Here is a 14,782-nt window from a genome sequence, read left to right on the forward strand (position 1 = left end):
CAAAAGTGTTGCTAATGTCTGATTTCTTCAGCTCAGAGGTGGGTATACAATTACCCATTTTATTATTGTTCTTTAGAACATATACATATGTTGTAAATATGCTTTTTTGTATTAAATGTTTATTTAGAGTCTTTTGTTAAAGAATACAAACATTGAAAATGAGAGAAAAATATTACACATTCCTCTTAGTGTAGCATTTCTCTTCTGAGATAGATAAGCCACATTTTTAAACTTGGCCGTGTGACATTTCTGAACTTCGGTTTTCTTGTTTGTCAAATGGGAATAATACTTAACTCATAATGTTTTGTTAGAATTAAATGAGATTTTCTTTTTAAGCCCAGCTCACGGACTGCCATATAATAAGTTTGCAATATGTGTGGTTTTATTTATTTATTTAATTCATTATTAAAATATATTACAAGTTCTGGGACTTCCCTGGTGGTGCAGTGGTTAAGAATCTGCCTGCCAATGCAAGGGACACGGGTTCGAGCCCTGGTCCGGGAAGATCCCACATGCTGTGGAGCAACTAAGCCTGTGCACCACAAATACTGAGCCTTTGCTCTAGAGCCTGTGAGCCACAACTACTGAGCTGGTGTGCCAGAACTACTGAAGCCCACCCGCCTATAGCCCACGCTCCACAACAAGGGAAGCCACTGCAATGAGAAGCCCACACATCACAACGAAGAGTAGCCCCCGCTCGCCACAACTAGAGAAAGCCCTCGTGCAGCAGCGAAGGCCCAATGCAGCCAAAAATAAAATAAATAAATAAAATATATTACAAGTTCTTTAAGAATGGAAAAAAGTTCTCAAAAATAAACAGAAATAGAAATTACAATCTTTTGAAATGAAATATACTGAGGTTATATTAAATTAGTGCTGCATTATTTATGATATTGTGCCCAAATTTGAGGAATATGTTTCATCCAAATAACTCAAAATAGTTGCTGCACATCATCTAAACTTTCTCACAGCCTATTTAGTAAGGGACATTTATTTACATGGCACTTACATTTTGTCCAGTATCTTAGTGACTACTGGTCACTGACTACTTCTTAGTGACTATGGGTCTTCAGAGAGCAGGCATTGAAGATCATTCATATTAATGTTCACTTCTCATCAAAAGAAGATAAAGTAGAAAAGTGAGGTGAAGTTCAAAGAGGAGACTGAAGGCGACAGGTCTGATCAGACTCCCCTGACAAGTGCCACTTTAAATTACACAAGGATTTAGAGGCAGGCTGGGACCTGGCTCCTGCAGGGTTAGGTTTTTCTTAGCAGCTCCATCTGAATGACATCATTTGATAAAGTATTTTTTACAGCCCCAGAGAGGTGGGCTTGTGGTTGCTTCCATCGCCGAAAGTCAAACATTTAAACAACAACAAAAAAGTTAAGTTGCTAAAATTTCTGAACCAAAAGAAGACAGAATTTCCTCCAATCGCGAGGAACCAAGAAAAATGACACATTTCCTGACTGCCCACTCGACTTCCCACACCCCTCCCCCAGCTCCCCTTTAGCAACAGAGAAAGAAATCACAGTAGTGAATTAATAATTCTGTGAGACAGACTTTCCTTCCCCCAGTGTGATTCAGCCCTGCAGCCCAAGGAGGGGTAGGTAGCGAGTTCTTTAACTCTGCGCGCTCTGGACCAGCTTTCAGTATTAGACATCTGGAGTTTTTGAAAATTAACACTGGAACAAAAGTGACTATCATACTCCATGTCCCCTTTACCCGCCCTCGGTCAAAATTTTATTTAAGTTTCTTTAAGGTCGCTTAAAGAGAAGAAAAAAGAAAAAGAAAGAAAGAAAGAAAAGAATGGGAAACACTATCTAGAAATGTAGAAATCAAACCATCACTGAAAGCATGTTGTAGCAATTACCACCACCTGTGATTGATTTTGCTACAAACTAAAGGAAAAAGTTGTTTTACCATAGATGACACTCCTTCGACTCTGTAATCAGCCTCCTTCCCCTGTCTTTCCAGCATATCTATTTAATCATGCTTGACTGCCGCAAGGTGATGCAATTGTTTCAATGTAATTGCCTTATCTAGGCCTGGAATGAGAAACCTCCTGTGATTGAGGAGATGGCCGTGTGGCCCCTTGGACATTAGAAGAGCAGAGAGAGTTTTTCCACAGTGGCTTTGCAGGGACGTCTGTGGCACCTGAACCTTCTGGGAAGTGCCCCCCAAGAATCCACAGATTAGATGGGAACTCCAGGGTACTGGGCTGACTTTCTTGCCCTACACATTTCTAAGATAAGAGTCTAATAATAAATTCAATTTCCGGTCCCCATGTCTGCTTCCTGGGTTTTCAAAACCTGAAAGACTTACCTAAAGCTACATACCCCCCCCAGAGGAAATCCTGTTCGCCTGTAGTGGGGCTGAGGAATCTCAGATGTCCTATTGACTCTAGTTTTTCAGCCTTTCACAGACATTCTTAGGATGGCATCCACTGGTGATACGTTTCTAGTGGGCTAGCTTCCCACTAACAGGCAGTGTGCGCTCTTCCAGACCACCAGAGTAAAATCAACACTCTGTGCTAAAACCTCACAGGATGCTCTAACCTCGGTAGGGTGAATTATGGTATTGACAACACAGCTGCATAGACAATTGTACAGGATGTTTGTCTCCCCGAGCAGAGAATGAGAGAATCCTCAAAACTCGACTTTCTGCGATCACTTGAAATTCACTACTGTTATTCTCCAGCCCATGACAGAACACTCTAGAAAGTGCCCAAAGCTGTTCACTCACAAAGGAATAAAGGAGCCGCAGATATGACTTGGGGCTGAAAGGTGTTTGGACTATGGTCCTCCTCTGAGGAGGAGAGCTTGGGCCTTGGTGCCCAGAGCATCAGTGAGAGGTCACCTCACCTCCTTCCTACCTTCTCTGGGAAACCTCTGCATTGGATTTTAACATCACAAATCAATATGACCCTATCTATCAAGTGCATTTCACTGAAGCTATGTGTAAATTACTTGGATATAGACTGTTTTCCAGTTACAAGTATGTTCCCATTGTTAAAAGAGAAAATTGGCCCCAACCTTTTCTTGATAACGTTAACATTTATTGAACAATACTTGAAGAAGAAAACTGAGATTTAATCTTTGTGCATTCCATTCTTTCCCAGCCATCCCCGGAACTGGGGTAAATGGACAAAAATGTCTTATGATTTAACATTGCATTTAAAAATACTCTATTGGACTTTGTTGATATTTATAACTTCAATACCTTTTAGGAAGGATGTATGATGGTAAGAGAGTGTACTTTTATTCTGTTGAACATACGCACACTCAGAATTATAAACATAGGGGCGTAGCCTATTTATCTACTTCTTTCATTACTTCATTAGCATTTCCCAGGTTTTCTTCAAAAACAGACATTTTAGTGGCTGTATATTAAGATAATTATTAAAATGAATCCATATTAAAGTCCCTGTGAATACCAGAGAGAAATTTTCATTGCTTTTTAGGTGAGTAGCTCATGTTTGAAAAGTCAGTACGACAATACATTAATGTATACCTTTACTTCCTGTTAAGTTTCAGGCACCTGCCAGTTCTTAGCTCCATCCTAGTCCTGACCCGCCTGGCCTGACCAAGCCAGGTGGCTCAACTCTACCCAAAGGTGCCATCTTGAATTTCTGTTGGAGCCAAGCCATTGTGCATGGGGTGGGCTCCCACATCTTTAGCCCACTGATCTGCATCCCTTCTCTTCCTTCTGGCCAGCATTGAGCTTGAGCATCCCATGTCACTGGGCAGCACATCCTGATTAACACTGATATTCCCCATATGGGTCTGGAGCCAGGTTATGAACTGGATTCGGCTTTTCTGGGACCTTGGCAACATGCTTTCCTATTGCCAGATATTTATTCATTTATTCTATTAGTCAGTTGGTCAAGATGATAAAAATATATTGATTGCCTACTCTGTGCCAAGCTCGTGTGGGTGATACTACTGCCTGGACTTTGTGCTACTGCTGTGATATCATTCCAGAACAGATAGAGCCCAGTCAACCCTGCCAAGCACCTGATTCTGAAAATCACCACTGCTTAGAGTCCTATTTTGCCACAAATTGGACCTCTTAGATATTGATACCATATCCAGTTTACTATATCCTTTTGGACAGTATAACTTGAAAATCTGGCCACCCATCTTCGGATCCAGTTCTATAGCCAGGTGAGTCCCCATCAATTCCAGCTTCCTCTCCTGTCTTCATCTCCCCTTTGCCAAGGTAATGGCAGACTTTTCAGTAAGCCTTGTTGGGTTCTGACCTTCACAACATTTATAGTTTACAAAAATATCTTCCCATCCATTTCCCCATTCTAGTTTTAAATCTTAAAATAACTCTATGAGGTAGGATGGGAGGCTTGTTAAATTTCTGTTTCATGAAGAAGAAATTGACTTTAAGAAGTCAAATGACTTCTTTATATTTACATAGTTAATAAATGGCCTCTTTAGGACTTGAACACAGACCTTTTGTCTTTTATTTCAGTGTTCTTTCCACATGACAGGGCTGACAATGACTAACCTCCACTTTGAACTGACCTTACAATTCATCTCAGGAGGCAGCCAACTTTCCACTATGAAAGATTAATATATTAAGCCTTTTAGGACAACACTTTAACCTCCAAATAATTACTCAAAAGATAAAAATGTCAGATACAGTACAGTTAGAAGGATAAAAACCAATGAATGTGAAGGGCCTTTGAGAACCATCCTTTAAATTTCTCCTGCTCTAGGGCCATGTGAAAATATGGCTCCTACTAAACACAGATCTATCAAGTGGAAAGCTCTGTACTGCATTTCTGCAGGTCTAAGATGACTTGGCTATTTCAGAGTAGAGAAGTTATTGCAATACATAGTGTATGGGTAGCGTTAGTTGCTACCATCTTTGCTGGACCTTCCAAGCTTTCTTTTCTATATAGGGCCTGAAGGCCTAGAAATGACATTTCCCAGCCTATCTTGCCAGCAAGTTTCTTATTTAGAGTGCCCCTCTGAGAGGAACTCAATAAAGATTTAAAAGCAAAAGAAAAGGAGAAATCCTCTGGTGATAGGTGTAAGTAGTAGATACAGGCAGAACGCAAATGCAATTTTTGCATCTTCCCACTTTTTGAAAGTCAACAGCGATTTTTTCTGATCTTCTCTCCCCCAGCTATCCTATCAGTTTTGTTAGTATCACATTTCCTATATTAACTCCCTTCTGGCTTAGAATTTCTAGAGTGGTAATTTTTTCCCCCTAATCAAATGTTGACTGATTACAGCACTTTCTCTATGGTGCTGTAATTTTGGTGTCCAGGTTTGTTTCTTTCTCTGGATGGGAGCTCTTGAAGACATGGATTTGTCTTATTCATCTTTGTAACTCAATGCTTGCAATATGGAAGGCGCCGTATTGTTAAAATGTTGTTAAAAGAGTACACAAAGAATAATTTGATTGGGGAGAAGGTGAGATATTTTGGAATAAGCCAAGAAATGTATATCCTGAGTAGGGAAAAAAAAACAAATCTTCAAACTGTTACTCTTTAACTTCAGGCTTGTTTTGTATGGGTCAACTACTTAATTCACATTTAGAGCACTACCTTGATTAAGAAATTCTATGCAATAAAAGTCTCTTTTGAACACAGTTGGACCACTTAAGAAATCACAAAAATATTTGTGCATCCCGTAAATTGGCATTGACATCCTTGTTAGGGTTCAACTCAATGGTGATGTGTCCTCTCATGGAGGGTCATTAATGGTGATCATGACAAGCGAAGCTGCATATATTTTATTTTTTTCATTTTTTGGCTTATGGTTGAAGGTACAGAGGGCTGATCCCAGGCAAAATATGAAGTTCTGATCTCTAATAAACAAATTAGACCTCAAATACTGTCTCGATATTTGTTTCTAAGAGAAAGTCCAAACTGTGTGGGACACAGAAAAAGAAAGTTTCTTTACTTTAAGAAATTCACATTGATGATAAGTTAACCAATAAGTACAAAGTAGTGACAGAAAGTGCATAGAGTTTAATGGGAACACCTAGGAAAAGCAGCTAACTCAAACTGGAGAGTGCGAGACAGAAGGCATTTCTTTGATTATGGAACTCTGGAGTTGAGTCCTGAGGGCTGCATAGGAGTTGGCTGGGGAACAGGAGTGGGGTGGGTAGTGGGAATGGCAGGGGCAGGCTGTAGGCTCATGGCACGTGGGATTCTATATGGGTGTGCACGTGTGCAGAGAGCCACGGGCCCAAATCACAAAGGGCCTTGTGGGCCATGCGAAGGAGCTCGGACTTAGCTGAAAGCCCGTGGAGGGCCATATAAAACCAATCCTACAGTTGAGTGAAATTCTGCTGAGAGTTCAGGGACTCCGAGCTTCATTCAAGTCCTTGTCCCTAAAATCCTCCTGGTCTAGGGTGTTGCACAGGCCCCAAGGGGGGGGAACATGATTAGATGGACATTTACAAAGACCCCACTGGGTTCACTGTATAGGATGGTTTGCAGGGGCCCTAATTGAAAGCAAGAGGTCCATTTACCAAGCTGGTACAATGGTCCAGGTGAAGAGCAATCTGTTGATGAGCATGGGAGCCTAGAAGAGCTGATAGATTCCAAATGAACAGACTTTAACCCTTCTTCTCCTCTTAAAAAAAATTTTTTTTAATTAAAAAAATTTCTGCTTCATTTTATTGTTATTAAGTAATATTTTAAAATATCATCCTCTATTTACCTAATGGTTTGGAACATATGCCTACCATATTATTATGACATCTTTAGTAAATTCTCTGACAATCAGGTATGATCTTTAAAGTATTTTGGATATGGAAGAGACATGAGTGTATTTTCTCAGACATGGAATACAAGTTGTCCTTTCTTCAAAAATACAAAATCCCACATAGATGACAAAAGAAGCATAAAGTCGGTCTAAGTAATATGTTTCCTAGTTCTGTGGTTAAATAATTGTGGTACATTTTCCACAGACCCACAGACTATTCTGCTGCCTCTAAGGGTGTGTAGCTTCTGCTGGGCCAATGGAGCTGATCCTTCTGTAGGTTCAGAAGCCTCTGTGTCAACAATTTCCTTTTGGCTCTTCAAAACAACTCCTATTTTTTTTTCTTTCTTTCTTTCTTTTTTTTTCCCCTGTGAAAAAGATCATCCCTTTTAAATATCTATTCATTAAATACATTTTTTTTTACCAGCAATAATTTTGCATGCTTTCTTTTCCAGTCTGTTTATGGGTATTGGAAAGCTGTAGGTCTCAGTCTCAGATAAAAATATCATTCTCCTATTTTGAAAGTATTCTCCATTCTGAATCCTGTGTTTTAAATAAAATGTAACTTCAGGCATGAGTTAGAAAACATAATACTTTGAAAACTGAGGAACAGGTAGCTAGTATTTTTACTTTAAAGTGCCTGCTTTAAAAACCACACACCTGATGATATCTTGAAATTCTCAAGAAGATATAAAACAACCACCAGTCTTCTATCTAGCCATTTTTAGTTTGTTTGCTCAAGATAATTATGAAAAGTATGAAGTGCTAGCTACTTCCTATTTTCTGACTCATTATTCTACTGGAAAATCTAACCATAAAACTGGAATTCACAGAGAAACATTATATGCTCATGAAACTAATTCAACATTCAGCCAACATTTTCATTGATTTCACCTTCATCAGACTGCTGGTGAGAGGGCATGTGGAACCTCCTGGACCTGGAGGATTTCAGGGGCAAGGACTTGAATGAAGTCCAGGTTCCTAAAACCTGAACAGACTTTCACTGAATCATAGGATGGGAAGATGTTAGGATACAGATAAATAGACGAGCACTGTTTTATAGGCAGGAGGCAGGTTGGAGGTGGGGAGAGGATGGTGAGAGAGGGATTTATTCCACCTTTCTCAAATCATTTCAGGGCTCCATGTTTCCTTTTTCTTTTCTTTCTTTTTTTTTTTTTTAAGATCTTGTTTTGATGTGGACCATTTCTTTCAAAGTCTTTATTGAATTTGTTACAACATTGCCCCCGTTTCATGCTTTGGCCCTTTGGCTGTGAGGCGTGTGGGATCCTAGCTCCCTGACCAGGGACTGAACCCACACCCCCTGCATTGGAAAGTGAAGTCCCAACCACTGGACCATCAGGGAAGTCCCTCCCTGTTTCTTAATATTAGGAAATTCATGCTTCTGTTTGCTATGATTCCTCATGCTATAAATGATATCTTCTCTTACTTTGATTCTTGTGTGGACTGGCAGCCAGATGCCATTTTTAATACAGTAAACTATACAATGATATTTGAAAATCTCATTCTAATAAATTCTATGGATTTTCCAAATTACCACCTTTTAACCCAAGATTCCTAGGTAGTGACTGGAGGGGGTTGTATCTTGGAAATGGGATATCCCTCTGTGTGTTAAATAATAAAGCAGTTCAGAAATGTACAGTCACCAGAAGAGACAGACTGTGGCCTAACTGAAGGTGTTGACATATTAGAGGAAAGCGAACCAATCAGAAGGCACAGATGGTGACACAAAGAACAGGCAGGGTCTCAGAAGCAGACATGGTCCGTCCCAGCACCATATGCAAGAGACAGCATCATGGAGAATGCCTGCGGTGCCCAGAATGAAGACTTGACCTGTCAGAGACCTGGAAACAGGAATATCCCAACATTCAACAGAATGCATCATGGCATGACATCAGTCACTAGCTCCCCTGGATCTAATTCCAGCCTCACCAGGACTCCTGGTAAGAATGATTCCCACAGAGTGAGCCTCTGAGCAGGGAATGCCTTGACCAGAGGTGCAAGTGTTTGTATGCCTTTGGTAGAAAATTGTTCTCACATAAACTATCAATGCAGTAGCGTATCTCTGATCTTGGTTAACGTGATATTGCCTCTGGAAGATGGAGCTTTTATGCCACTTTGTGCCAAAGAAGACTCACAATGATAAGAAATGCCAAAAAAAAAAAAAAAAGCCACCTAGTAGAGGTTCAGATGACAAGCTGGTCACCTGTGGAAGGCGCCACCTGAAAGAAGGCACCACCCTCTTTAACTGCCTCAATTGCACACTAACTGTACTTGTGTGCCCTTCCTCTTATTGTCTCTGTGAAAATCGGACTCTTTGGGCTACTAGTGATTCCAACCCCTGGCTGCATATTAAATTCACCTGAACTTAAAAAAAATGCAAAACTCGAGAGTGCCCTCCCAGGCCAATTAAGGATGGGAGTATCTGGGCATTGCCTTGGTTTAAAAACTGTCTGTGCGATTCTAATATATCCCCAGGGTTGAGAGCCATGAGTTTGATTATTGATAGAAAGGGGGAGAAGTTCCCCAATATATTTTTAAAAACATTTAATGAGCATTTTACGGACGAGAAACCTGAGGCTCAGAAACGTGAGGCAATTTGCTCAGGTCTGTATCGCTAATAGGCAACAGGGCCAGGGTTTGAACCTAAAATTTCTTTTACAAAATATCAAGTTCTTTCATGATATCTGGGCTCATGCAGAAGAGAAGGTAAGAGCTCTGCCAGATTCTGGTGAAGGGAGAAGATTGAGGGGAGTGAAGGCAGAAAGGGCTTCTGGAAAGACTTCCCAAGAAAAGACAGAAAGGTAGAGACCTTTGCAGAATGTTCTCCAGCAGCTGTCTCCAAAGAGTGTGCAGAGGACTCACTGGGGGCGTGAGAGGAAAACGGTAAGATTTCTCTTAATTCGTTTTCATTTCTTGGTTTTTTTGCATGTTTTACAAAGCACAGGATACACTGATATGGTAATATATGTCTATAATTTATAAAGAAACATATCCACATACAGTGGGAGTACATGCTCAAAAAATTTTTATGGTAGGGGCACATAGTCAAAAAAGTACAGAGTCCACTGCTTAGAGAAGATCTTCTAAACCAGGGCTGGTGCAACCCAATCTGCCCAGGCCCCTGCCCTGCAATACAGCCGGCCCTCCCTCTGTATTTGTGGGTTCCACATCCGTGGATACAGAGTGCTGACAGTAGGACACACCATTTTATACAAGGGACTTGAGCATCTGGCATTTTGGTATCTTCTGGGGTCCTGGAACCAATCCCCCGAGGATACAGAGGGATGACTAGATGCACTGAACTCCGGGCTGGAGGCTGGGTACAGACGCGGGAACTCTCAAAACATTTCTGCAGGTGTTACTAGTGTCATGAGAACGCTTGGTTAAGAATCATTGTTCTAGAGCAGAGGTTCTGAAAGTGTGATCTGGAGGCCTCTGGGGGTCCTTAAGACTCTGTCAGGGACTCCGTGAAGTCAAAAAATATGTTTATAACAATACCAAGGTGTTATATGCCTTTCTTGCCCTTAGTCTCTCATAAGTGTTCAGTGGAATTCTCCAGAGGCTCCATGACATGTACTAATGTTGTCATTCTGGAAGCTAATGGGATGTTTGCTTGTGTATTTTGTGCTTTGAAGTTTCTTCAGTTTCAGTTTCTAAAATGCTAACTATAAATAGGTATAACACACATACACAAAAAACCTCTGGGGTCCTTAATCATCTGTAAGAAGGCAAAGGGGTCCTGACGCCAAAAAGGTGTCCTATTCTAGAAAGTATAGAAGGCCAGGAGATATATATAATATAGTGGCAGAAGACAAGAATGAATAGTTAAGTTGGCTCAAATTGTAAACAGCATTGCATAGCGTGTTGGAATTGGACCCCAATAGCTTTTGATCTCATACCATCTTTAAAAACATTTTTGAGCATGCATTCACAGTATGTGTGTTATTTTAAATTAATTAAAATACACTATTATATTATATAGAACATTAAAAATCAGAAAATATAGGAATTTTAAAACAGATAAAGATGAATCAAGCAATATTTTCAAATAACTATTTTTATTAATGGTAAAATACCTTCTGCTCTAAATAAGAAATAAAAATTTTAAACATGTTTTATTATTTTTAAAAAAATCATCTATTGCTTTATAACAAAGCCATTCCAAAGTCTGATTCTAAATTCACTTTGTTGTGATCCTTGACTGAGCTGGAAAAGATACCTACAGAAGATAGAAAAACAATAGAAGTTGGAGAGAAAGAAAAAAAAAAATCGTTGTGCCTCCTTATTCATAATGAATTAAATTTCATTTCCAGCTATCAACTATGCAAAAGTTTTTGTCTAAACTTAGCTAATAAATTTCAATCTTCTTTGATTTCAATTAGTTGGGAAGGTGTAAAGATACATCCATATTTCCAATAAACAGGTTCAAAACCCCCTGTAACTCTTCCTTTGGATACTTTTTAACCAGACTAGAATATTTTGTTTCCAAGTTTAAGTGTGCAGGTAAGAGAGTGTCTAGGTGGCACAGCTATAGCAGTTTCGGTAATAAAATCACTTAACAAAGGATAGGTCAAATTTTATTTGTATCAAGATGCAGGAAGTCAGTGAATGAAGGCACTATTGCTACCCCCTCTGAGCTGAGCAACTCACAGTTACTTCAGGACTGCTTGGGTGACAGTGACCCCCCTGATGTTGACAACGGGAGAACACCAGTAGTAATTCATATATCAAATATCAGCAAAATGAACTCAGAGGTTTCCTGTTTTCTTCCTGCAACTCCTGGCTGCACGCACCCGGCTTTAGGAGCAGTAGAAAGCCATGGGGGAATTTTAATTAAAGGAGGAGCATTACCAGGTCTGTGATTTACAGGCATAGGTAACTAGTAAGAGATTGTCTAGAAAGGAGAGAGAGAGAGACCAGAGGCAAAAAAAGACGGCAGGAGGCTGGGGTCCAAGCTGGAGCAGCAGGAGGAAAGGGGGGAAGAATGGATTTGCGAGACATTTTGGAGACACACTTCACAGAAGTTTGGATGTGGGAGGATGGGGAAAAAGTCTAGAGGTGGCAAGGAAGCTGATAATGCCCTTCCCTGTGCATGGAAGGAAGAGGGCAGGAATAAACATTACGCGTTCGGTTTCGGATGATCTGAACTTCCACCCATGTGTGGTATGAAGGTGATATTCCACAGTGTTAGAAGTAAAGATCTGGGCAAGCTGAAGCAAAGTCCGTTCCTTCCAAGTCTTATTTTTCAGCCCTCCACGCCTAGGTCCTTTGCCTTTTTGGAAAGTCGTCGATTTCTTTGAGACTTTGAAGAAAGCCACTGGCCCCACTTCAGAAGGATAACGTACACACCCCAATATGAAATTGTACATATGCTTTATAGAGTCCCCAGCCCTGAGGTCCATCCACCACTCCAGATTGGAGATGTGCCCTAAGTGGCTCCCTTGCTGCCCTCCAAACCTGCCCTATTTCATTGTATGTGCCATTTCTCTGAGTCAGAGATAGTTTGCTAATTATAAGTCACTTCCTATTTTAGAAATCCTGATGACTTATGGTCAAATGCTTATGTTCATCATGCTGATTGAAGGACTGTAATTTTTAATGTCGGGTGAGAGACAGAGGAAGAATGGAGAAAAAGAGAAGAGGTCAATTCAAGGCTCTGTGATTTCTCTGGGTAAGCATTCATACAGCTCAGATAGGATGGGGTGTCATGGGACACACACAGCGTCACCTGTGAATGATCCTTGCCTGATTAAAGTGAATCTAATAAGAAGTCTAGAAAGACAAGTGAAATGACACCAGAAGAAAGCAATCTGCCAAATCCAGAATGTGAGCTATTCTACAGAACAAATGACCTAATCACCTTAAAAAATAGCATGAAAACGTAAAAAGGGGGAGTGTCACGGAATAAAAGAGCCTTAAGAAATGTTAGCAATCAAAATCAATAGGACTCTGTATAGTGGAAAATGTGAGAAATTAGAATACAAACTTAGAATTGGATGGTATTAAAAATAATTTAGCTGGGTGTAATAATGGTGGTTATAGAAAAAGAACCTATTCTTTTCTTTTTTTTAGAATAACAAAAAATATTTTACTAAAACATAAGATTTACAGAAGTTTCCAGACAAGCCATACAAAATGGTCACAAGCTTTTTCTTGAAGGGAGGATTCTACACTTGACAGCAAAGTCACAGTGTTATTAGTGAGGGCTGTGATGTTTGTTTAATGTTCCCATTTTGGTTCAAACAATCAAGCTTGTCCATCTACAGTGTCTAAATAAAGTTAGACTTGGCTAGAGAGCATATTCTAAAGAACTGGTTAGCTGCTTTTAACCAATGCAATTAGATCACCATAAAAAGGGGGAAAGGAGCCCATAAAATTAAAATAAAACTACCTTCCCCCACCACCAAAAAAAAAATAATAATAAAGAAAAACACCCACACCCCTGCAGCTAACCCTGACAACTACCTTCATTCACAGTGCTTTATACTCAAACCATGATGGGGAAATGAATAAAAGCAGAGAAGGGCCACTGCTTTTAAACGTTTCGCAACAATCCAGATGATATTTCTAGCCTCTGCTCATGCTTTACAACAGTGAATCAGGACAAGACATAGATTTGCCAATGTGCATTTAATCACCAAAGGACTGAAGATGTCTGGGCTTTTATTCTGTAATGTTTCTAAGACTGTGTCCATTAAATGCAAACAAAAAAGGAAGTCTTGGCAGAACAGGAGAAGTGATGCACACTTGATGATCGGATGCATTTAAATATTATTCATGGCATATAGCCTAGTTCATGCTCTAGCTGTTTCTATGGCTTGGGCTTCGTTGGTCTTCCACTGCTCCACTACATCATCTGCTAACGGATCACCTGGATTGGGAGCACTTAACAAAGCCTGGATCGATAGCAACTGTGCGGATCTGCAGTGCTGGGGACCACTTATCTTTCAAAACATCTATTCCTCCCAACTTGTCTACATTAGGATGATAAATTTTGGTCATGAAACGTACTTTAGGGGCTGCCATTGGGTATTCTTCTGGAAGCAATAGTTCAAGTTTAAAAGTCCCTCCCTCAAAGGGGGAATCCTGAGGGCCAGCAATGACCACATGAACATAACGGGCATTGCTCTCATCTGGTTCTGCTTTAATGCCGGCAACTGGCTCTGCCAGCAAACGCTGGGTTTCCTTGATAATCCTGCGGGGCAGCCCGGCCATCTTGTCAGATCCCGAGTTCGGCCTCTGGTCTCAAAAGAACCTATTGTTATCAATTAGAGATACACACTGATGTATATGTGAGTGTGAGGACACAATATCTGGAATTTGCTTTAAAATAATCCAGAAAAAAAAAAAGAGGTGACAGATGAAACAAATCTGGCAAGATGTTTCTAACTGTTGAAACTGGATGATGGATATATGGGGGCTCATGATACTCTTATCTGTCTTCTTGTATGTTACAATTTCCCACAGTAAGTTTAGAAATAATTATAAATATTTCTCTAAATGCATGGTTCTAAAATCTGGCTGATGATCAGAATCTCCTGGGCAGCTTCAAAAAAAAAAAAGAGAGACTCCAGGAGCTGCACGGTCCTTAGGCATTAATCTCCTATAGGTACACTTGTACTGGGTGGAAGAATGGGCCATTTATAATTTCCCAGGACACTGGTGCCACCGGCGCTCATGGCCAGCACCGTCATAGGTCACCTCTTCTAAGATCTGACCCAGAAGTCTTACACTCCTTCCTCCCCTCTGATTTCTTTCCTTCCTGTCTCTCTCTGCTCCTCCCCCTTGTCTTTTCTCTCTGTACTTCAGTAAGGCTGAGGGCAGGAAACTGCAGAGAAGCACAGGGAACAGGCACCGGCACGTCTTTCCTACTTCCCTCTGGGCCTCCATGCCTTCCCTGTTAAACCAGATGCCTTACCCTTAACAGTCAGTTCTCTTAATATCTGTGGGTGAGAGATGTACCCCCAGCCCAGGTGTTCCTTGACATAAAGTTGTTTGGGAAGTGTGGTCTTAATATTGGGGCCTTTTTCTT

The 14,782-nt window shown here is 40.5% G+C and overlaps 1 pseudogene across 1 annotated transcript in view; it reads right to left on the reverse strand.

The window, feature by feature from the left end:
* Nucleotides 1–14,631, reverse strand: part of LOC309666885 (ubiquitin-conjugating enzyme E2 N pseudogene) — a 33,885-nt pseudogene extending 19,254 nt beyond the window's left edge. The window contains exon 1 of the transcript in view: nucleotides 1–14,631. This exon is cut by the window's left edge and continues 19,254 nt beyond it. The product of the transcript in view is annotated as a ubiquitin-conjugating enzyme E2 N pseudogene (transcript).
* Nucleotides 14,632–14,782: the final 151 nt, after the last annotated feature.

This window comes from Balaenoptera physalus, assembly GCF_965194825.1.
Source record: "Balaenoptera physalus genome assembly, chromosome: 9".
Classification (NCBI taxonomy): Eukaryota; Metazoa; Chordata; class Mammalia; order Artiodactyla; family Balaenopteridae; genus Balaenoptera; species Balaenoptera physalus.